Source organism: Peromyscus maniculatus, chromosome 13 (assembly GCF_049852395.1).
Source record: "Peromyscus maniculatus bairdii isolate BWxNUB_F1_BW_parent chromosome 13, HU_Pman_BW_mat_3.1, whole genome shotgun sequence".
NCBI classification, from domain to species: domain Eukaryota; kingdom Metazoa; phylum Chordata; class Mammalia; order Rodentia; family Cricetidae; genus Peromyscus; species Peromyscus maniculatus.
In genome coordinates, this window is record NC_134864.1 from 66,455,233 (window position 1) to 66,480,580 (window position 25,348).

Genomic DNA, 25,348 nt, shown 5'->3' on the forward strand with positions numbered 1-25,348 from the left:
CCTTCTGCAATGAAACGAGGGAGGTTAGAGTGTACACAAGTATGAGTCTACTGCTGGAAATAATCTTACAACATAACCAGAATCTGAAATAATATTTAAGGGTTTATGAATTAACCATAATAGATGAATCAAAACAGCCAGTTCCACCTGTTGGGCTGAGGAAAAGGAAGTATAACTAGATTGATGAGTATCTGGACCATGAATCCCTCCTATACCATTAGATGAACCATCAATAAAATGTGTGTCTGACTGTGGGATGGGAGAGGTTGGACAATTTCTATAATCACAAACTCAGTTTGTATGAGAAAATTCCATAGCTTGCCAGATGGGTAATGGTTTTCTATCCTTCCATAGAAATTTGCAAATGAAATTTGAAAATTCACAGGGTTCTATAGTGTTTTTAAAGTTGATTTTTAGTTAAGGGTAATGTAATACAGTAAGGATCAAATCTGTATAATTATTGACATCAAGTCCTCCTCTGATTGACTAACTGATCAAGAAGAGTAAGGTAAAGGTCCTTATGGTGTAAATAAATCCATTTCAAAGGTTTGTCCTCTTGTGCTGTAATACCTATAGGAGACAATAGTGGGGAAATCCAGCAAGTTTAAAGGCAGTGAAAGATCCACATGATACACAATCTTTTAGTCTGGATTCAAAGAGTTGTTCTTTTCTTTCCTCCAGAGATAATAGGGGAAGAGTATCCAAGGATGACTTTCCTTCTAGAATTTTAAATAGCTTGGTTAGTGCATTGGAAATACCAAGTGCAGATCATGAACCCAGGGAGGAATTGGTAAACAAATTCTTATTCCCTGTCCTGCTTTAGCTTGCCTAGCTAAACACAACATTTTCACAGGCTCTCCTAAATCCTCATCAGGAAGCGGAGAGAGTTCAAGATTAGATTGATCATCCGCTTCCTCACCCCACGCTTCAGGATCATCTTCAGCCAATGGAGGATTCTTATCTAAATGAGGCTCCAGGAAGGGAGCTGAGGGGGTCATCATCGGCACAGCTAGACCCGTTTTCACTTTCGATATTTCCTAAATGGGGGAAATCTCTTTTACCAACTTTAAGATTTGATTATCTAGTTTATGAGAGGGTCAGAGAGCTAGACCAGGGCCATGGCAAGCTCCTAGTAGCCTTGCCAGAGACCAGGCCTCAGTTTTGGTTTACTGGAACTGAGCAAGCTGTTCTCAGAAAAACCACAGCTCAGGGCAACCAATCAGCAGGCACCCACTGCTTTCTGCTAGCTAAAGATAGCTTTCCCCACCCTGCTGCTGGAAAGTCCCTAACCACTAGAGCCACCTACCCATACTATAATATTTTGTTTAAATCCACCAATCAGCCCCCAGACTAACCGCTCCTCCCTGGAATTCCCCTAATCTTGCTTAAAAGGAGCCTTCGAGCTTCTCTCAGGGTCACCATTTTTGCCGCTTTGTTAGGTGGTTTGACCCCAGCATGCAGGAATTTTTGTTCTTGAGAAATTAAATGTTCTTGTTGATTGCACATGTGTCTTCTCGTGGACCCTAACAGTTTATATTCATTCAGGATTTATTCATCTCTTCTTAATTATTAACATCCTTCTTATCATCCTTAAGCATTTTTGTTGACAGTCGGAATTAATGCCCATGTGGCCGCAAATTGAAAGGGGATCTTCCCCCTTGTTTATATGCCTCTTTTTTGTCTTTTTTTAAAATTTATTTTTCTTTTATTGAAAATAGATTATTTTCTCATATTCTGTTTAGTCCCCCCCCCCCACTCTCCATCTTCTCTCCTCTCCAGATCTACTCCTTTCCCTCCTCTCATTAGAAAAGAACAGTGTAGCTGGAGAGTTTTCTCTCCGGGTCCCACCAATCCCCAGCAGTCCTGTAGCCCACTTATAAAATAAACATACAGACGCTTATATTATTTAAACTGCTTGGCCATTAGCTCAGGCCTATCATTGTCTAGCTCTTACTCTTATAGTCGACCCATTTCTATTAATCTATACTTTGTCACGTGGCTTGTGGCTTACTGGTACCTTACATCTTCCTTGTCCTGGTGGCGGCTGCAGGCAGTCTCCTCCTTCCCTTCCTGTTCCCTTAATTCTCTTCTCTGTTAGTCCCACCTATACTTCCTGTCTGGCTACTGGCCAATCAGTGTTTTATTTATTAACATATTTGCCATACAGAACATCCCACAGCAGAACAGGCTTCTAAAGAAATAACCAAACATGACAAAATAAAATATAATAAGATGAAGCAAAAACTATCATATTGAAGTTGGACTTAGCAACCCAATGGGAGGAAAAGAGTACTGAGAGCAGGCACAAGACTCAGTGATCCACTTGTTCTTATAGTCAGGAGCCCCATAAAAATACTAAGCAAATAACTAGAATATATATGCAGAGGACCCAGTAGAGATCCATGTGGGCCCTGTGCTTTCTTCTACAGTCTCCATGAGCTCATACGTGCCTTTCATAGTTAATTCAAAGAACTTTGTAATTCTGGTGTCCTCCATCCCCTCTGGCTCTTACACTCTTTCCTCCTCCTCTTCCATGGGATTCCTTGAGCTCTGAGAGGAGGGATTTGATGGAGACCTATTTAGGCTCCCTCTTCATGTAATGTCTGGACGTGGGTCTCTGCATCTATTTATATCTGCTGCCGAAGGAAGCTTCTCTGATGATGACTGAATTAGGCACTGATCTATGAGTATAACAGACTATCATTAGGAGTTATTTCATTTATGTATTTTTTATTTTATTGGAAATAGATTCTTCTCTTATACAATACATCCTGACCACAGTTTCCCCTTCCTTCACTCCTACCAGCTTTCCCTCACATCCCCTCTACTCCAGATCTACTCCCCTTTCATCTCTCCTCAGAAAAGAGCAGGCCTCCAAGAGACAACAACCACATATGACAAAACAAAATAAAGTAAGGCAAGACAAAAGCCCTCATACTAAGGCTGGACAAGACAACCCAACAGGAGGCAAAGAGTCTCAAGAGTCAAAGACACACCTGCTCCCACCCTTAGGACTCCGACAAAAACACCAAGCTAACAGCCACAAGGTATAAGCAGAACATAGTGTTTTGGTTATTATGTTCTGAGGACACTTTCATTTCTGGTCCAGTCTATTTGGTGTTCTGAATCCTTTTTGTACCTTTATGGGCATGTCCTTCTTTAGGTTAGGAAAATTTTCTTCCTTGACTTTGTTGAAAATATTTTCTGACCTTTGAGCTGGGACTCTTCTCCTTCCTTTATTCCTATTATTTTTAGGTTTAGTCTCTTTATAGTGTTCCAGATTTCCTGGATGTTCTATATTAGGCAGTTTTTAGGTTTAACATTTTTGTTGACTGATGTATCCATCTCTTCTATCACATCTTCTGTGCCTGACATTCTCTTTTCCATCTTTTATATTCTGTTGGTGAGACTATTTTCTGTAGTTTGTAAGTTTTTCATTTCCCAAATTCTGTCAATTTGTTTTTTCTTTATTGCTTCTATTTCCATATTTAGGACTTAAACAATTTTTGTTTTTTCTTGGCTTCCTTTGTAGGATTTATTCATTTCCTTCAGTTGTTTGTTTGAACCTTCCTGGATTTCTTCTACAGATGTATTCATTTCCTCTTTAAGGACCTCTATCATCTTCATATAGTTGATTTTTAAGGCCTTTTTCTTGTGCCTCAGCTATGTTGGAATATCCAGGGCCTGCTGTGGTAAAAATAGCTGAGCTTTAGTGGTGGGATTGGCTCTGGAGGAGCAGAGAGAGTGGAGAAGGTGTTTGGGCAGCCCACCTGGTTTTCTGGCTGATATGACCTAAGATTGACGAGCAGGTATCTGCCTGAGTTGGAGCTGACACATGGTATTGAGTGGGAGAAGGGATTCCAGGTTGGATTGGTCTGTGGGATCCCTAGGAGATGTGGGTGGAGGGGAGGTGAGCCTGCAGCTGGTGTTCTGTTACAGCCTTAATTAGAGAGGAGCCTTAGGGATCGGGTCTGGGGTAACAGAGAGTATAGAGAAGATCTGCAGGCAGCCTGCCTGGTCTTCTGAGGACTCATTTTTATTGCTACTTAGAAAAAAAGATGTTCTCTCTGCTATACGCCTTTTCAATATTTTTTCAGACTCTGCCTCATACTTCTTCATCTAAAGTTCCTTCATCTGGAAACCAGGGATTATAATTATAACCAACTTGCAAGCAATCTAATAGTTGTGCTTTTAATACTTGTGTTCCTCCTTCCTTTAAAAAATGATGTATAAGCTTGACATAAGGCAAAGCCTTGTGAATTCTGCCCATTATTTCCATTTACCTCCTTCTCTGAGGATCCCTACTGTCTTATCTCTTGGTTGACTTCAGGCCTTTGTTCAGGACAACACTTGTTTACTGCTTAAGTAGGGGTGGGACCTAGGAGAATAGAGGTGGTCAATGAGGCAGACTAAAGTCTCATGCAATAGTTAACTTTATTCAGAGCATCAGACAATTTATACTTTGAAGGGATTGCATGAATAAAGTGTATAATCACAAGGTCAAGCTGCATATGGTAGACAAGCTGCTGCATGCAGCAAAAGCATGTTTTTCTATAAAGGCATAAAAACAAATAATGTAGCCACTTGTAATGAATAATCTGAAGTAAACTCACTCCTATTTGCTGCACCTGAGAGGAGCATGAAAACATAATTCAAAAACAATATTTTGTGTTTTTGTGTTTATGAAGAAACTGATGTCACAAGACTTTTATACTTGTTTCTTGGAGATTTTCACAAGCACTCAGAATCTTCTCATATTTTTGGTTGTGAGCCTAGCCTTTAACGGCCGAGCCACCTCTCCAGCCCAAGAATCTTCTCATGTGACTTCATTCTTGAACCATGTTCTGACAATCACTCTGCATGTTTTATTTTTAAATTTTGAATAAGAGGAAATTTTACAATTGGTGATATATATATATACATATATATATATATATATATATATATATATATATATATATATATAGTAGGTTATTGTTCTGTGATTAACTCTGACAGTCCTTTTCTGTTACAGCTAATTTGGCATTATTTACATCTATTGAAATTACTGTTGTTATTTTAGGAACTCATTCTTTTATTTCATATTTCCATATATATGTCACTTCATTTTGCCCTAGCCTCATACTCACTGTTAGATACAGAGTTTTCTTTTTACATTAAAAAGTAATACATTCTACTTTTTATAATATTGGTCCTTAATTTAGAATCCCTATCCATGTAGACTCATTTCTAATGATTAACTGGAATATAAATCTGTAATACCCTTAATAACACAAGACTTGGTGCTCTTTTATCTCTTGCTTTCCTTCCAAACCTCCCCATAAGATCTAAATTCTCAGTTATTATAAGTATACTTTTGTTGGGTCCTGGCCCCTACCTGTGGGTAACTGCTGACTTGCTTGTTTTAGAACAGGATGTCCTGACCCTTGCTAGCTTCCTCTTTTGTAAACAGCTAATCACAACTTCTTTGTTCCATGTACCCATCTCTGCTGAGTAAACAGGCTGGGGCATGAGATAGTGAACTGTGCTGTGACTCTGTATTTAAGGCCTCTTCCCTCCTACAATAAATGGCATTCTCTCAAGATGAATGACCTGCTGTCTTGTCTTTATTTAATCCTCAGCCCCTTGCTCAGACATGGTGAATGGGTTGTAGTGTGGGTGCTACAATTGGAGGCCCCACCGAGAGCTGAGAAAGAAGGGATATGCTGAAGGACCACCCGACAGAAGGCTGGCTAGCATTTTAAAAGAAGGTAATAGTGGGTTAATTGGTATGGGTGCAGATACTCTGCAGTCGCTCCTGGAGGAGCAGTTAATTGGGCTGCTGAAACAGCAGAGCACCGCAATTAACAGTGAGACAGCCAAAGATTTTCTTCAGACCCTCCGGAGAGTGAGCTCTTGGTTTCTGGCCTCTGGAAGACTCAATATACCAGATTGGGAACAGGTTAAAACTGATTTACAAAGATGCCTGCATAAGGATGGACCTGAATCTATAAGGTCAAAGGCAAAGGGAACATAACCCCCTAGATCTTAAAAGAATCAAGCAGCTTATAAAAAATAGCCGTAATGAATCAGTGAAATATTCCTCTTGTGTGTTGTCCCTCTTTTTCTTTGTTGTATTTGAGGAAACTCCCTCGGGAGGTATCTTAAATTGTTCTTCACAGAGTTGTAAACTTAAGTCATGCTGGGAACAAGAACGATGGACACTGGTGGTCCATGTTCTAAGAGTTGTACCCATGCCAGTGACACATGGCACAGATGGTGCTCCCACGGCATAAAGGAAACTTCGGGATTACTGCAGCTGTTGTTGCCACCATAGCACTGGCAGCCACCACTGCCACCATTTCTGGAATTGCTATTTCACAATCTGTTGCTACAGCTAGTACAGTGGACACCCTTGCAGCAAAAGTAGCTACCGCCCTTAATACTCAAAATTAGTTAAATTCTCCTATTCGAATGGGCATATTAAATTTAAATCAACAAATAGCTCTTCTGTAAGAGCAAGATGATATGTTGCGAGACCTGCATATGGCCGCATGTACTCCTGTTTACTATTATATTTGTGTTAAAAGCTGAATTCAATACTAACTCCAATTGGCCATGGAAATGATCAAAATTAATGAAACTCAGGTACCAGTTATCTCCAGAGATACCCTTTTACAGGGGTTACAACTTGCAGGGAGGTTTGTTAAGGAGTGGAGCAGTTCCATTGTCCTTAGACTATTGACTTTGGGTGGATTGGGACTTCTGTTGATGATTCTGTGTCAGATGCGCAGAACACAAGCCCAGCACCATTTTAAGATCTATGGCAGCAGATGACCCTACAGCTCACATATGGTTGAGCCTATATGATAAATGAGTATTCAAGGACTGGTAATGCCTGGGGGTGTGCTCCAACCTAAGACAGGGAACCTGTGGGGCCTATGTGGTTCCCTATGACAGGTAAGGTGACATGCTGACATCCCATGCAACCTAAGACAGGAGCTTGCCGGGCGTTGGTGGCGCACGCCTTTAATCCCAGCACTCGGGAGGCAGAGCCAGGCGGATCTCTGTGAGTTCGAGGCCAGCCTGGGCTACCAAGTGAGCTCCAGGAAAGGCGCAAAGCTACACAGAGAAACCCTGTCTCGAAAAAACCAAAAAAAAAAAAAAAAAGACAGGAGCTCATTTTTAATATAAATGGGGTGGGGACCTGTTGGGTCCTGGCCCACACCTGTGGTTAACTGCTGGACCTGCTTGCTTTAGAACAGCATGTCCTGACCCTTGCTAGCTGCAACTTCCTTGTTCTGTGTACCCATCTTTGCCAAGTAAACAGGCTGGGGTGTGAGATAGTGAACTTTTGTCCTCATGGGTTTTTCCATTGTGCTGTGAGTCTGTATTTAAGGCCTCTTCCCTCCTACAATAAACGTCATTCTCTTGAGAAAAATGACTCACTGTCTTGTCTTTATTTAATCCTTAGCCCCTTGCTTTGGACATGGTGAACGGGTTGTAGTGTGGGCGCTACATATTTTTATGCATTATATAGATGTTTTTAATCACATTTATTTTTCATATTATTTTATCAGTTTCCTTATTATTTTTGACTTTCATTGACTCTTCCCAAAAGTGTTTTCAACATGCTGTTTGTATGACAAACACTCCAAGACTCTGTCTTAAAAAATTTGGTTTCCCTGAAGAAGATCTAAAAATAACAGAATTCATTTGTTAAAAATTTAACAATATAGCTACACAAAGACATCTACTGATGTATGGAAAACTGAACTGGAAGAGTCTGAGCCTACCAAAAGCTCAGGTTACAGGTGAATTTTCAGCCTCACCATAGTCTCATGGGAAGAGTTGGAGTATAACCATGCTGACAAATCATCCTATTTTGAGAAGGGAGCTGGGTTTCAATATGCTCACACTAGTAATTACATGCTATGGGATACTATCATGGAGTATAAACTCCTATGTACTTTTACTTCTTTGAATATATGTTTGAGACATCTTCAGTATCCAGAAGGCAGCTTTCTGAATTAGTTTTTATTACAAAAGAAACAAAATTATAGAGAATCCAGATGGTGGATGCACTTGTCATGGTTAGTTTTATGTGTCACCTCTACCAGGCAATAGGCTTGACCAGATGGCTGGAAAAATATTATGTCTGGCTGTGAATGTAAGGGGTTCCCAGAAAATTTTAGCATTTGAATAAGGCATTCAGTAAAGAAAATCCATACCCACCAATGTGATATTAAGCTCCACTAAGGAGACTCATGGTTTTTCTGGATGAAAATTTACTGGAAATGCTCAGTAAGCTGTATTATATAGTTGATAGTCTTGAGCTTACAACAAATATTTATCATTTATTCTTCTACTATTTATTTTAGATTTTTTTCTCTTTGGTTACAACACCTGCTTCTAGTGACTTGACCAGAAGTCTAAGTCTCTGAGAACCTTGTCTTTAAAATAGCAGCTACTCGAATTCCACATACAATCTTGCTGTTGGACATTGTAGTACCAATGGATTTCATGAGTCACTGTTATGTTATACATATTCCTTTCTCTACAATTATGTAGTATTACCCCTGTTCATCTGTAGTTTCCCTTCTTGACTTGGATATGAGTTTAGGTGTTTTTCAATTGATATTTAGTGCTTTCTCCTGAGCATTTCCTCAGTAATCAAACATTAAGTTTACTTAGAAGATTAAGGAAGTGGTTATATTAAATAAATTGTTGTTTACACTTGATAGTTAACTATAGATATACAAAGTTAACAATATGTTTTCCAGCAAAGTTATAAATTAAAATCTTTTTTAAAATTTCTGGCAGTGAGGGTGCAGCTAGAGAATTTTTTATCCAGACAAGCAGTTCATTATGTAGCTGTGCACTCAGCTGATACTCACAGAATCTGAGATGAAAACAAGTGACCCACGATTTCCCATCATTGTCATTGGTGAACAGAATGCTGGTCGGAAAGCTAGGAGAGGAATAAGGGGTGAAGAGAAGGCAGTATATTTGCTTAAGAGACAAGATGAAAGCATTTGTAATACTATGCTCTTCTATGCCCTGGAGGCCATTTAAACTGTCACATCATTTTACCCAAAGGTGATGTAGGTAGAAATTTTTCCTTTGAGGATTTTTAATGATGATAGCAGTTGATAGATTCATAAAATTGTACAAAATAAGTAATTTTTGTAAAGTGTCTTAAAATAGTCACCACCTCATTTTCCTATAGTTTATGCATCTTAGCTTGTATAAGAATAAATATCTTAAAATAGTCAATTCTGCTCTTAAATCTGATGATTGTGTTATGCTATCATGCATCCTTTCACTTCATTATGCAAAGCTTATATTCATAGCCAGTAAAATAAATTATTTTGGCATTACATTTTTCTAGGGAATTTTTTTGATCTATGAGACCATATTCTAATTTAAATTTTATTAGTGTTTCATCATGTTTCTTAAAATGGACTCAAGACCACTTAGAAATTGTGTTTTTAAGTCTTGATTCTTGATTAAACTTTTTATGATGAGTTGATCAACTAGGAATTAATCACTTGGTCAACTGACTCAGTAAATTAGATGTTTCCTAGGCAATACATTTGGATGTATAGTGTAAGTATTTGATTATTATTATTATTAATTTATAACTCAGCCTCTACTCTAAATAGCTACCTACCTAGGGACAAAAGTTTAGTATGCTCATTTTGCAGGATGGTTTATGGACTGACTTTCTCTTTATTTCTTTCATTTTTTTAAAAAAGAGAAAATAAATAGGTTTTACTAAATTATTTAAATAAGGTTCCAGCTTCCTATTTCCTGTTCTTCATACCACTGTTGATTTGGAGCAGTTCCTTCGCAAGGCAATAGATTAGAAACAGCACAATTGTAGTTGTCAAACTCACCTGAGTGTCCTTTACTCCTGCTTGGAGCTAATGTAGGACTATGGTAGCAGAGACCTACATGAACATTGTATTCTATTATTTCCTTGGACTGTTTATTATACAACCAAGAGACACTCAAAATGTATATACATATATAAATGTAACAACAATTAATGAAAAAAGAGGTCATGAATTTGAAAGAATGTTAAGTGGTATATGGAAAAGTTTGAAGGAAGGAAAGGGAGGAAGAATAATATAATTATATTATAATCTGAAATATAAAAGAAATAATTTAAAATGTATCTTCTTAAATATAAAAGCTAATATCTTTTTTATTATCTTTTATTTGATTAATGTATCTATTTTATATTCTAGATTTTAGAATTTATGACTGTTGTCTCTATTGTGGGCTTTGCATCTTTATTTTGAAACATATCAGTTCTATATACTTAATTTTTATATGCTGAATTTCTGTGTTAACAATAAAGTATTTTTGCTGATTCTTGGTGTAGGGAGTGATGTCATGTAGAAAGAAATATATGTAAATGTAGAGGGTGGGAGAAATAAGTTGGGTTGAGAAGGTGCCAATGGTTGGTAATTTACATGAATTACCTATAACATATCTATATCTGTGGTGAGTACAATGAAGAAGATATGCAGCCTATCTTCAAGATGTTTGCAATGAATGGAACACACAAAGAGTAAAATGAGAGAAATAGGTGAATAATTAAAAACAGAACTATATACTAAAATGGACAATTTGGTCCCTATGGTTTAGCTACGTTGAGTAGAGAGGTGCAGTGGTGTATTGGTGCTAAACATTGGCTACACTTTACATAAGATGAGATGATGTAGCAATGTGAGTTAAAGTAATGCTACATAGGTGTGTAAGGGATGTATGAGGGGACAAATTGCTGGCTAAACTTCTTTGGAAAGGACGCTTAATGTTGGGAACTAGGTCAATTAAGTTAGATTAAGGCAGCTTGCATGTGCGATTTTCAAGTCAGCAGATGAAGTTTTATTTTGTGACAGCCAGTGGGAAGATTTTACAGAGACATAGTAAAGGTTTTCCTAGAAGAAAGGAGTGACAGAATGAAGTAGAAGTCCAAAGAAGCTGTTGTAATAATTCAGGAATAAGCTGATAAGGCCCAAGAACAGGGTGATATGAACTGGAATTACAATGAGAATAAAATAGGGAATAAAAGGGAAGACATGAGACCAATGATGGATGAGCCAGGAAGAGATCTGGACCATTTGTTGAGAAAGGAACCTAGTTTATGAAGAATGTGCTGTATTTTTCTTCCAGCTTTCTATTTAAACATTTGGTTTGGAGCTCATCATCTCTCAAGGGATAGATGTAAAAGAACAACACTTGGCTTTTGTTCTAGAAATTTGAACCTCATAAATGAGGGGGGATTTGTGTAATCTGTAAAATAAAGTGGATGTGAAAGCACAGGAAAGTGTCTTGGCTGGATATTTGAAAGGATGGTTGCTTTCAGGATAAAAAGTAATGGACTGTGGAGTGAGGAGAGAGGCAGAAAGGTTCCTGGTGTGTAGACATCTAAGTGTTGCACTCTGTTTCCTGGCAATGCTTTGGAGAGGGCAGGGTTTGGTACAAGGCTACTAACCAGTAACCCCATGGGGCTTTAAGAGATGGTGAGCGGTAACTTTGTGGGAGGATTTCTATGTTCCAAGACTGGTACCAAAGCTGCCACCCAAACACCTGCAATAGCAAGACAGATTTCCCAGAAGTTATATGAGAGCTGGCTTGAAGGCCACATTAGCTTCCTATCTCCAATGAACCTCAATATAGCTCCAGAGATTTGGGGGATCTTCAGAAAAGTTTCAGCTGCAGATTTTAGTCTTCTCCCGAGACTCTTAGTAATAATTCAGTTGTGTAATAAAACATTTATTTACCACATATGGGATTTTGTAGCCTTTCATCACTCTGATGCAATAGTGAAAGATAAATTCTATCTTGTGCAAATATGCATTCTTTTTTAATAGAAATAAATCAGTTCACTAAATAGTAAGGTACTGTTTACAAATGTGTGCGCTTCATTTTCTTTTCTTTTAATAAAGATGAATATAAGGTACTAGTTGATGTTGTTGAAGTTAGTCCCTTGTAATGTAAAATAGCATCTTAGCACCCAAAGCTCAGCCCAATGAGGAAGGAGGACATGTAAACCAGTAACCAGTATATAGACCATTTCAAATCCATTGTAGAAAAGCTGGGATCAAAAATCAGTAAGTAAATAGCTCATAAGCCAATTTCCTAAATATTATTGTGCTTACTAAAATGTGTGTTAACTATAGCAGTTATGGGGGAAAATAATTTACTCACAAAAATGCATTCACTAAGAATTTAGTAATAATCTAGTGTAGAGCACTAATCTTGGTTAAAGGGTATGTAGACACAGGTATGTAGTTAAGTTAATTTAGTTTTTAACTATGTGGAACCTGGAATTCAGTTATAAAGTTAATATACACATACACACATATGCATATAAATAGTGCATTTTACACACACACACACACACACACACACACACACACACACACACACCATGAAAGAAGGAGAGATTGGGGAGGATTAAGATTGAGTTGATATTTTATACAGTAATTGAAAGAAGTGCTCTGTAGCCAATCAGAGAGTGGATAAAAATTGGAGAAGGGAAAGTGAGGATACATATAAGTACCAGAGGTATAGGACAGGAGATCATCTATAAATAAAAAGTGATATGTCTCCAAGGGAGTATGGAAGACATTGAGAACCCGTTCTCATTCCAAAGGGAATGCCTGTGACCAAAACCTTGAAGACATAATTCCAGGAAAAAAAAAGAGAGGTGCCAGGCTGCTGGAGCGCTGAAAGGGGGCTGATAGAGACCATACTGAGAACCAGGGTAAGATAATTCATGGAAGAAGGGAAACTGTAGTCAAGGGTCAAATGCTGCTCCTGAGAAGCTGCAAAGGATCTGAATGGAGACAGGTGCCCACAGTGCTGTGGAAAGGTGTTCTGAAGAGAGTAAGAGCCAGGTTCATGTGGCCTTTGGGAATCAGGGATTTTCCAGGGCTGTTTGCTCTCTCTGCTCCTTCTTTACACCCCACCTCCTGTGAATTCATGTGTGTAGAGTTCTCCAACCCTCATATTTTCAGTTTACTTTCATTTTATTCTATCCCTCCAAAGTTATTTATATTTAAATAAAGAATTCTTATACATGGCAACCAAATAAAATCCACAGCTACAAAATTATATAGTATATGTAGGCATTTGTGTATATTTACATATATATATTCATGTTGACCTATTTGTTGCTTTTTCATTTAATTATTATTATGTGTATAATTGTCTTACAGTCTCTGTCATATTTCTTTTCTTTTCTTTTTTTTTCAAGATGGGGTTTCTCTGTGTAGCTTTGTGCCTTTCCTGGAACTCACTCTGTAGCCCAGGCTGGCCTCAAACTCACAGAGATCCACCTGCCTCTGCCTCCCCAGTGCTGGGATTAAAGGAGTGAGCCACCACTGCCCAGCCTCTGTCATATTTCTGGACACAATATAAAATTTACTGCTGTTCTCTATTAATAAAGTATTGTTTGTTATTATTCTTGTATGTTTCTTTTTAAGCATGTGCACAATCTTTGGATAGTTTTCTAGAACATAGTGCTTATTTGAAAGGTGTATAAATTGGTGACTTTTATGTATGTTAAGAGCTTAATTTCATGTAACATGTATTTTACTGAATACATCAGCAAAGGATGTATAGTAGCTTAAGAATTTTAGTGGTTTTCAACATCTGTTAGCTTGATGGGACTTTCTAGATTGGAATGAGAATCTTAGAGTTAAAGCCTTATCAAAAGAATGTGAGAGGTAGTGAGTGGAACAGGCCTATGGCAGCTCAGGAGAGCCTGGACTCTTATTATGATACTACCTGGGACTTTATTATGTAACTTTCCTGAGACATCACAGAAAGTTATTTGTTTAAAATATTTCAAAGCCAGGAAAGAAGTTGAACTTGTAGTTCATAAGGTAGAGAAATTAGAAACATCTGGTAAGTTCAGTTGCAGACATGGCTTGAGCTGACGTGCAATGTAACAACCAGGCAGATGACTAGTCCAGTCTAATTCTGGTGAATAATATTTTCTCAGCAGTCTCCTGGCCACAGAGTATCAAAAGGCAATGGGGACATGTTGTAAAGTGCCTTGATGCTGGAACAATTGCACTCTGGAAACATTCTCTTGGCTGGTTGAGTATGACCACAGCCACAGCTCAGCTCACTCTACAAACAGAATTAGTCATGGAGTATATGTTGAACAGCATTCTGTAGAGCTTTCTTGTTCAGACTCAGTGCATGATGTCACAGTGGACCTTCACACTTTGGAATGATACTGCTGCAGAACAGTAGGTATGAAATATAATGTGGGACTTTGCTTTACACAAGTTATATAAGCACCCTTTCTCAGTTATTGCTGACTGTCCACTTTCTAGAGGTATTTTATAGATGAGTGGGTCTATAATTTCAAGTTTACCACTTTTTACTATTTTAATATCATATAAATTATTAGTGTCTAGAGAAATGCACTGATCTTCAATTCCTTCTTGTGTTTCTGTGTCTTTATGACCTTTGGTCTCTTGGCATCTTTCCTATGAGAGAAAAGAAATGCCTTCTCTTGCTCACGGTGTGCATGTAGTTTATGATTTTGTATTTTAATTTATCTTATGCCTATATCCAACCAACTATTCATTTAAAAGTTATTATTGTTTTATGTGTATGCATGGTTGTCTGCATGTGTGTTTGTATATCGCATATGTGCCTAATGCCTACAGAGGCCAGAAGAGGGCACAGGAGCCCACAAAGCCAAAGTTACAGATAGCTGTAAGAGGTTGTGTTGGTGCTGGGAATGGAACCCACGTCTTCTGCTAGAACAGCAAGTGCTCTTAATTGATGAGCCATCTTTCTAGCTCCAGTTACCAGCTTCTTATAGTTAGACTGATTTGTCAGTGCGTACCTTGTGATGAGTAATTGAATAATTTATTTATAAATGAAGAACAGAGGCTTATAACACAGATGAATCAACTAGGTAATCATAAGACCACACAGCATTTTTTATATGAAATATACTTTTTGATAGGATTTTGGTATGAAAGATACTTTTTGACTGCTAGTACTCATTTTTATTCTATGGTTCCATTCTTGTATTTTTTTTAAATGAAACTATCTTGCCAGGTAATTTTCCAAAGGTAATTGTCTATCACTGAAAACATCAATGTGCAAACCTGCAAGTGTTGACCACTGCTGGAGGCTGCTGATGGTTTTGCTATCTGATGGGAAGAGTTAGTGTGCTCTAATGGAAAGTTAGAGTGTTTGCTTTCGGCCCAACATGAACACTATGACCTAAAGCATGACTAAAGCCAAGGCAATACCTCATATTAAAGAAACCTCAGAAATATTCTTTTTACTATGAATTCATTGTTCATATTATTTATAAACTAGTTCATATTATTTATAAACTAGTACCATCAGCTAGTATTATTAATCTTCACTTATATCGAGTACAACCCTGAGTATTATAGCAGTTACATCAGTCAGACATCCAATTGGTGTATCACAGTGTTCTGTGAACGTGGATCTTTCCAACTTTGGATTTAGTACTATTCTGTATTTAATTAATAAAAATTTTATTTTCTTTTAACTTTAACATGACTTTGTTGTGTCATTTTTTCCTATCATTTATCACTTTTAATCTTTAAAAGGGCAATCCTTTTTGTCTGTTGAGAACAATTTGATATACCACGCTTTGTGGATACCTATGGGAGGCCTACTCTCTTGTTGAACAGAAACAGAAGAGAAGCAGATGGGGGTTGCTGGAGATGAGGTAGGGGGAGGAAATAAGAAAAGATAAAGGAGAGGAAATTATGGTCTGGATGTAAAGGGGAAAAAAAGCACTTTCTCAAATATTTTTTGCAGCAGGTCTTCTGCACTGCCCCTTTGTGTTTGTGTAGACTAGCTGAATTTCATGTCAAAAGAGCTATGCTTTCCTTGTGTAAGCATATGTGTATATTAAATACTGACATACAAGGCACAGGGATGCTATAATATATGACTTTTATGTTTCGGGAGGGGGCTAGGGGTATAGATCCAAATATGAGAAGTTAAGATCACTTATAACAGAGAATGGTGGGCTGTTATGTTACTTGTTGAGTCTGTGTTTTCTGACTCTGGGAAATTCTTTAGTTTTTTGAGGCTTGTTTTCCTTTAAAATACTGTGAGTACAAGAAATAATATCTTTTGAGCACCTTGTAGAGGGAAATCATAATATGCACTAAATATGCAGCTGATAATGTAATCTACAGTTCCAAAAGAAGAGCAAGATCTTCTTGTCTGAGGCCAGAACATCTGTGAGGTTTAGATGGAGACCCCGTACTTCCATTGTCTACAGTAGACCAGAACATCTGTGAGGTGCACATGGACACTCCACACATCCATTGTCCACAGTAGACCAGAACATCTGTGAGGTGCTCATGGGGTCTCTGTGTTTCCTTTGTCCACAACATACCCTGCTAGTAAGTCTTTCCATGGAGTCTTCATGCTGCTATGTGACTAACTCATAAGCAGACATTGCTAAATTCAAGAAAAAAGAGTTGCAGCCAGTCCATCTGCCATCCCACATACAGTACAATCTTCTCATTTTATAGCACAGAAAAATGAGGCCCAGAGAAGTGTAATTTGCTCAAGATGCCACATTGTGTGGTGGCAATCCTGGGATGGAAGTCCAAACTCAGGAGTTCTTCAACTGAAATATTGGTCATGCTCAACTTCTTTCAAAATAATTGAATTCATTATCATTTGCTATTTTTATAAACAAATAAATTAACTCTTTTTTTCTTTCATATTTTCTGGTTTATAGAATTGAATCACATTGAGCATTTTATACTGGCAGTTATTATGATCATTTTAAACATGATGTTTGATTCAAACCTTATGTTCAACCAGCTTTCACGAAAGTAAAAGAAAATGCCTGAGGGCCAGCAGATGTTGAAGGATGTATAATCCAGGTAAATAGTTAGATAATTAGGAAGTGGTTTTCCTAAGCAAGGGTTACTCTGAAATTTTATGCATAATCTCCTTTGATCCTTGGACATTTTTTTTTCCTCTGTGGCCTGGCTATTATGCTGGAATCTGTTGAAGCAGGCAATGGTTACATTAATACTGTTCACTGGGAGCATGTTCATGCTTGCTAACAATTACAGAATTAATTTGAACTTACTTAGCCAAAGGGAAGCAGGATGAGAAAAGATAAAGTGGAGTCTTTTTCTCATCGCTTATGTCTCAGCCTCCACTGTTTTTGTTTGTTTTAGTTACATTTTCAAACATTCTCTTATTTTCCCATGTTCTGTGTTCTCTTTGGAAAATCTTCTAATAGCATAAATGACAAACAGGCGTTGTGGGAGTGCTGACTCATCACAGCCCAAGCCCAGTGGTTTGGCAGGACTCTACTTGCAAATGTTGAGACAGCCCACTTTCAAAACAGGTCCCTGGCAGCAGATGTCACTGTTGATCCATCTTAACTTTGGGGTACTTCCTCACTAGTATTGTCCATGAGTCTGAGCCAGGCAAACCTATATTTGAGGGAACATGGTTTTATGGGGCATTTAATAATGGCTCACGGGACTGATTTTAGATCCATGCTTCCACCTTGTCTCATCACACAGAATTTTTAATATTGCTATTTTCACTTTTACCCCCTGTGTGCTGGGGATCAAATTTGGAACCTTTTGTAGGCTAGGCAAACATTCTACCACTGACTTGCATCCTCTTTGTTTATTTTGAGACTAGGTTTTACTCTCTCGTCCAGGCTGGCCTTGAACTCAAGAGCCTATAGGCTCAGCCTCATGAGTGTTGGGGTTGTAGATGTGCAGCATGATGCTTAGCCTCCATTTTTAACAGAGATCTTTCCCTCCTTCTCTCTTGGTGCATGTCATATATTCATAATGGAACAGCGTTCCCTCTTTTCTCTCACACCTGCTCATTTGCTCGTGTATAAACCTCTGATGACCCATTCTGTAAGATCTGTGCTTTAACATTAGTCTTGGTGCCCACAGTTTCACTCAATGGGTTGAGCTGTTTATCTGTATTGTCTCAGCCTCACATGCTCTTTCTTCTGCTCTCCTCTGGGATTCCAGGACAATAACCTTAGAAGCCATGTACCTCGGACACACACCGCAGTTTCCTGAAGGCACGGAGTAGGACTTGATCCTGTGGAGTGAGAGTGGGAGAGGAGGCAAGACGTTTTCCAGTTGGTACTGTTCTTCCTGGATCCAGACACGAAGCTTCCGTTGTGGCCATGGCTGTGGAGTGGTCCCGGCCTCCTGCCCCTGCTGGCGCTTCTAGAGGCAGTCTCATAATGTTCTCTCAGGGACACCAGCTACAACCAGCCCAAGTCCTTTCCTTACAGTACCAGATCCGGGGTACCTCCTGCTCTCTCCTAGTTTTCATTTGTCTTTATCCTTTCCCTTTGTTCCCTGGGTCTCAGATTTGTGACTGATTTCTGAGTTAACTCTGTGCTCAGTCCTCTAACACCCATGAAGCCAGTCCTCTCCATTAAAATCTCTATGTTGAAAATCATGCCGTTTTTCTTTCTGTTATCTGATTTGTTTCATTGTATTATATTTTTAATGTTAAAGACAGTAAAAAAAAAGTAGCAAGCTTATCACATCATGTTTTTGATTAATATTTTTAAATGTTCTTCTGATTTGGACTCTAGCATATGTGACTATTTGTTATACAATTTACTTGTAAAATGCATCTGTATCTCCAAACAGGACCAAAACAAACCTCTCTATAAATACTGAAAATAACTTGCCCTTGGAAAAATACATAATTCTTGTGGTGTGTGTGTGTGTGTGTGTGTGTGTGTGTGTGTGTGTATGTGTGTGTGTGTGTGTGCATGTATGCATCTCTGTGTGTGCATGTGTGTGTGGGTGTTGTATTATACGTGTGTGCATCAGTGGTTTATGTGCATGTTTGTGTGCTGGTATCTTAAATGTATCTTCCTCAATCTCTCATGGAACCTGGAGCTTACTGCCTCTCCAGTACTGTGGTACAGATGTGCATCAGCTTCTTTGTGGGTGCTGCTGGTCTGAACTCACCAAGCACTTCAGAGACTGAGCCATTCCTCACCCCAGACAATACTCAGTGCTTCACAGTGGGGTTCTAGCAAGGTTTCATGTTTACTGACATGACTCAGCCTATGCCCTGCCATTGATCCCTGTATTCCTGTACAGTAAACAAACCAAGACTTGAAGGATAAAGGCGTTTGCTCAGAGTTATGTTGGTGAGTCTTGGAAAATTCAACCCAATGTTGTCTGCTGTCCATGAATTTGCTTGTAGTCATTTTAGTAATCAACAAGAAACAACATAAATAAAGCAACCAATCCAGGGTTTCTTTGAATTAATCATCATCTTTCAATTTGTTCTCTTTCTACTGAAGTCAAGTAGTTTTTTTATACACAATATGTATTGATTTACTCACATGAGTTGACTAACACTCATTATTATTTTTTTTAAAACTGCTTTTATTTTTCTTTTAGATTAAAATATGACATCATTTCCTCTTTCCTTTTCTCCTCCAAACCCTTGCCATATACCACTCCTTGCTCTCTTTTGAATCTATGGCCTCTTTTTCATTAATTGTTGTTTTACACACACACACACACACACACACACACACACACACACACACACACACACATTCCTAAATACATAAATACATCCTGCTAAGATTGTATAATATTATTAGTATGCATGTTTTCAGGCCAATCATTTGTTATTGGAGAACCAATCACTGAGCTCTTTCTCTCTTTGGAAAGACTATTTATCTTGCCCTCAGCATTCTGTAGTTGCCTATAGTTCTTTCTGTAAAGTTGAGGCCTTCTGGGCATTCCCTCATCCACTTTGGCATGTCTATTATTGTCGTCATTGTTCAGCTCACATGTGTGCAGTCATGTTGGTGAGACTTCAGGGGTGCTTCTGACATTCCGAGGAGACACAATCTCACAACAAATTCCATGATCTTCTTGCTGTTATAATCATTCCTCCCCATCTTCTCTAATGTGGGAGTTGTTTGTAGGTTATGTATTGGGACTGGGCTCCACAGCTCTGCATTTTCACTGGCTGTGGTTTTCTTTAATGATCTCCATCTGTTGCAAAGAGAACTTTCCTTGTTAAGAGTGAGGGCAGCATTTATCTGTGGGTGTAAGGAAAAATATTTAGAGCATAGTTAGGTTGGTTTAGTAAAGTGGATCTCCTCCAAGATCCATGACTTCAGTAGCCTGTGTAGTTTTCAAGGTTTCTGGTACCAGGCATGACTTTCCTCTTGTTGAATGGGTCTTAAATCCAACTAGAGAGCTGTTAGTTACTGACAAGGAATGTGCGCCACTACAGTACTCTGGCTAGATTAGATTGGTCAATATTCTCCCTTTTCTCCACAATTGTGTTGAATAAACTCGGCAACCCGATGCAGTTTCTGTCTCTTCCCCATGAACTATCCCTTGATCTCACTAAGGTTATTACCAAACCTAAGAAACAACGTTGGATTTTATTGTGTTCCATTTTCTCTGGCGTTTGATAATGTCAACAAGTCCCTTCTTTCTATAGAGTGTCTCTTCTGAAATACTTCTCTAACACATCACCCTCCTCATCCTCATCCCACCATGCCTCACATGTCTTATAGAGGATCCTAAATATCAGCAGTCTTCAGTGTTCTGTACCTGTCTTAATAACCTGTTTATAAATGATTTTCTTGCTCAGATGACCCATTTTAGTCTGTCTTCTGTTTTTTTTTTTTTTTTTTTTTTTTTTTTTTTTTTTTTTTTTTTGACATGCTGCATCCTCTTCTATCTACGTCTGTGAGTTCTAGGTCTTTATGTCCATTTGGATAGCCCCTCGATCCACAAATGTCTCATTCAAATGTAACAAGGACATAAGCTTCTGTAGCTGAAAGTTTTCCTGTGTCCCACCTGGCCCATGGTCAGGACAAATCTCTCTCACCCGCTGGTCCCACAGCCTCTCGGTTCCACAGCTGCTCAGACCCAAATGAACACACAGAGGCTTATATTATTTTTAAACTATGGCCATGGCAGGCTTCTTGATAGCTAACTCTTTCATCTTAAATTAACCCATTTCTATAATTCTATACTTTGCCACAAGGCTTGTGAATTACCAGTATCTTTATATTTTGCTTCTCATGGCGGTGGCTGGCCATGCTCTCTCTGCTCTGTCTGTTTCCTTCTCTCTAGTTAGAATGTCACACCTCACACTTCTCATTCACTTTGTCTAGTTAATGCTTAACTATTTTCTGGTTTATTATTTTTATAGTTTATTTTATTTTTTGTGTTTTAAAATTGTATATGTATATTTGTATGTCTGTGTGAGCATATGCAAATGTATATACAAGTGACTATTTTTGAATGAGGGACAGAGGACTTGTCAATCTTCCAGAACTGCCCAGCATCATCTGTATATCAGTGGCATAGGCAAGGATACATCTAGTTGTCTCATGCTTTCTCCTGAAAGAACTGAGGCAAATTCTTGTGGATAAGTCTAACATTTTCCCTATTAGTTGTCATTTATCTTGTCATATTTTTGTTGATTATTCTATGAATTATTACATAAAAGGATCATTATGAATATCACACATCCACATCCACCCCACTTTAGCATTATCTGACATGGAATATTTTAAAACATTTTTACTATTAGAAGTAGAAATTCTATTTATCAAAATTACTCAGAAGTGTTTGAAACCCCTTTATGCTGAATGTTAATGTCAATCATAGTCTATGGTTTTCCAGGTCTCTCCCATCTTAAATTAAAAAGTAGTGGAGGAAGTTGGAAGTGGAGACCAGGAAGAGACTGAGTGAAGCAAATAGAGAGTGCTGTCTCATTGGTCGCCTGAGGGAAGAGGACTAAATGGAGATTTGAGAAGTGTGAGTTTTTATTAAAGACACATCTGAGATTACCTTTCAAGATGAAGTACACAGATAGTGAGTTAGTATGTTGAATTCCCTCTAATACAGCAGTGAAACTGAACCTCTCTGTATCCTTTTGTGTGCTTGTGAGAATCATATACTGTACTTTTCTCTATGCCAGCATTACAACCTCTAAATTCTACTGAGATGAATTGGGAAAGTGTCTCAGGTAAGCCCTCCTGGCTAAAAGTCAGCTCTACTTTCCTGAAATTTTGCAGCTCTGGATTTTGCCGTGCATAAATAAAAACCTGATTATCAGTCAGAGATGGAACTTTCTAATTTCAAGCTTACTCTTCTAATTTTCACACATTGGCGACTGTTAGGGGAGAAAGGCAAATTAAAATGCTGTGTAAGTTAAACTAAACAAGTTTGTTGGCTGAACCCAGTTTGTTCCATCTGTACAGAGTGTGATCTGCAGAACAGAGGGAGGGATGGGTGTGGAACCTGGGCAAAAAACTGTCATTCCAGAGAAAGTGTGTGTGACGGGATTGCCAAGAGTCAGACAGACGGACCACTGGGAGAGGGAACAGGGCAGGCATGAGTAACATAAGAGGTTGGGAGAGAGATTGGGGTTTCTTCTATTACTTGCCTTTTAAATGAAGGGATGACATTTATTAGAACAAAATGAACATTATTTAATGTTCTTCTATTATTTTTATACCTTTATGTTTATTTGCAGAAAAAATCCAAAGTGACCATATTTAGATCATGACAATTGTTAAGGTCTAGCATTTATTAATTGGGACTTTGGAAAGAAAAGAAAGAATGAGGGAGCTCACTTAGAATAGAAAGGAGGCCATGAGGGTGGAAACTATCAGTCTGCACACATAGTGGAGTAAGATAGACTAGTAGTGTGGGGAGAAAATGTAGATCAAGAATGCTATATGATACTTAGAGAGTGTGGGTTAGACAAAAGTGGACATTAGCCAGCAATCAAATCCTAGTGGAATGGGAGGTCACTTGGCATGGCTGGTCAGAGCAGAAGCCAAGGTGAGATCCTGAACTGGGTGGCCAATTCCTGAGCCAGAACTGTTGGACACAAAGCTCAGGATCTGGAGGCAATTTGAAATGATATGTATGGGGAGGGGTGGGGGGCAGGTCTATTCTTGGAATAAGTACCCCCTAGTTTAGGAGTTTTAAAATGGGAAAATTGCTAAGCTCATAATAGGTGTTATATAAAATAGTATTTGTTCTTCAGCCCCTATTTTAGTCCATGTTGAATCAGGAGTTAAATCAGTTTAAAATCTAGAGTTTTGTTTAAAAAATTAAAGCACTCAAATATATCATCTTTCCAACAAATGTTTAAACATCTCCTTCAGCCAAGTTGCTTAAGAACAACAGTTGAGCAGAACTGCACGTCTTCCTCCAAGTCTGTTGACTGCAAGATGGAAACAGCAACCCTTGGGAATATCTGTGAGTCACAAATGTGGAGAACTTCCCAGAGCTGTTTTCTTGCTGGGACGGAGAGCTCTAATCTCACATTGGCAGGCTCTACTGGCTGCAAGGTACAGTGTTTGCTTTGATTCTTTCTCAGCTGTTCCTCGTGATCTTGGATGGTCAAGTTTTGATATATTGGAGCAAGAAAGTCGAGTAATGTAAGACTGTAACCTCTTCTGCTCTTGTCTTCTCTTCAAACAGATGAAAATCAGGATTCTAATCAGTTCTTCCTTCGTGGGCATTTTTAAGTCACTTGACTGTGAAGAAAGGGGTTGGAGCACACTCTCACAATCCTGGACCATTCCCACAAGTCTGAAATCTTGTACTCCTAGCCATTGATGCTGAACATTTTCATTTAATTAAAAAAAGATGTTAAGAAACATTTAAAATGATTCCAGAAGAGGTATTTCTAAGTGTGTATGTGTGCATGCTTGTGTTTGTGTATGTGCCTCATTTAAACTAGTGCAGTATTAAATGTTTGGCTTGGACAAAGTATTTACACAAAGGCATGTCTTATAAACAGAGTATTAATTTTAAGAGGATCAACATACATGATTTTGCTCTTACAAAGATTGAAATATCCACATTTCCATTTTTCAAGAAAAAAATGGTAAAACACAAATGGGTTGGTAAATTGATAATAAAGTGTGCAGATATGCATAAGATATAAAAAACATAATGGTAACTGATTTAGTGGGATTGAACTGGATGAAAAGCTAGAAGCTAGAAAGGGAGACACACAGAGAGAAAAAGAGACAGAGACAGAGAGATAGACAAACACACACATATGAGAGAGAGAGAGGGAGAGAGGTTGAGAGAAAGAAGATTCCTGATCCTTTTTATATCAATGTCAGTTAAGACACTGATATTTGAAGGAATTTGGGTAGCTTCTAAATTGACCTATTGTTTACAGATTTTTTATATCCTAGTTTAATTCTCAGGATGGAGGTGTATTTTAATTTAAATATGGAAGTCTTAAGTGCTATTTTGGGGCATCACTTTCCAACACTATTTCACACTCGCCAGCAATGCATGGATGTTGTACATTCTCAGCATCATTGCTAACTCACGCTGTTGTCTGTTTCTAAAAACAAAATCCTATCCACTGCAGCTTTGATTTGCGTTTCCATAGTGACTAATGATTTTTTAAATTGTGATGAAGTGAGGATAATATATATTTTAATTTTTTATGCTTACTGCTCTATGTGTTTTGTCTAAGACACATTTTCCTATCTTTAAGGTCATGAAGACATTCAATATTTTTCTTTTAGAAATTTTTATGTTTCTAGGTTTTACAACTAAGTGGTCGTTAATGAGATAGATAATCTCTGCCTCCAGGGCCAAGGAAGTGTTGGAGGGTTTTCTCCATGTGGATGTCCAGTTGTTGCAGCCTAAGCCATTACTCCACCCATTATGTTACCTTGACACCTTTTCTAAAACGACCTTATAGACACAAATTACCTCCCACACCTCTGCCGTATTCCTTTTATGGCATGTCTGCTTTTATGTCACCCTCACATTTTAGTTGAAACTTTATAGTAAGTAAACCCTGAAAGCCGGCCTTCACATGGCTTTTCTTCTATTTTTATTTTGTTTTGCCTTTTCTGGGTCCTTCATCATTCTTTACAAATTTAGAAACTGCTTTTATTTTCCAAAACACCTTCTAGTGTTTAATGAAATTCCACTAAACTCATCTACGAATTTACATTTTATATTTCTGGCATCTCCTACATGTCTGTGGGGGTTAATTTTGTAATTCTCCAATAATGCCAAAGTTCTTAGCTGTTCAGTCCTCATATATATATATATATTATATATTATACATATATATAATAGTGTTGTATTTGCATTTATACTAAAAACATCCTTTTGTGTATTCGAAATAATCTTTAGATTATTGATAACATCTAATGCAATATGTCTATAAATAGTTGTTATGCTGTATTATTTTCAGTGCTAATGATAATAAAAAGTTTGTTCATCTTCCGTATAGGTTTTAAAATATTTTTATATGGGTAGATTGATTC

General features: G+C 38.0%; 1 long non-coding RNA gene across 2 annotated transcripts; it reads left to right on the forward strand.

Annotated features, from left to right (window-relative positions):
- Positions 1-5,411: 5,411 nt before the first annotated feature.
- LOC143268336 (uncharacterized) lies at positions 5,412-25,119 on the forward strand. 2 transcript variants are annotated; one of them, XR_013044189.1, is made up of 3 exons: positions 5,412-5,750; positions 23,204-23,389; positions 23,523-25,119. It is a non-coding gene; the product is annotated as an uncharacterized LOC143268336 (long non-coding RNA). The 2 variants fall into 2 exon arrangements; XR_013044190.1 differs by lacking the exon at positions 5,412-5,750 and adding an exon at positions 21,722-21,842.
- Positions 25,120-25,348: the final 229 nt, after the last annotated feature.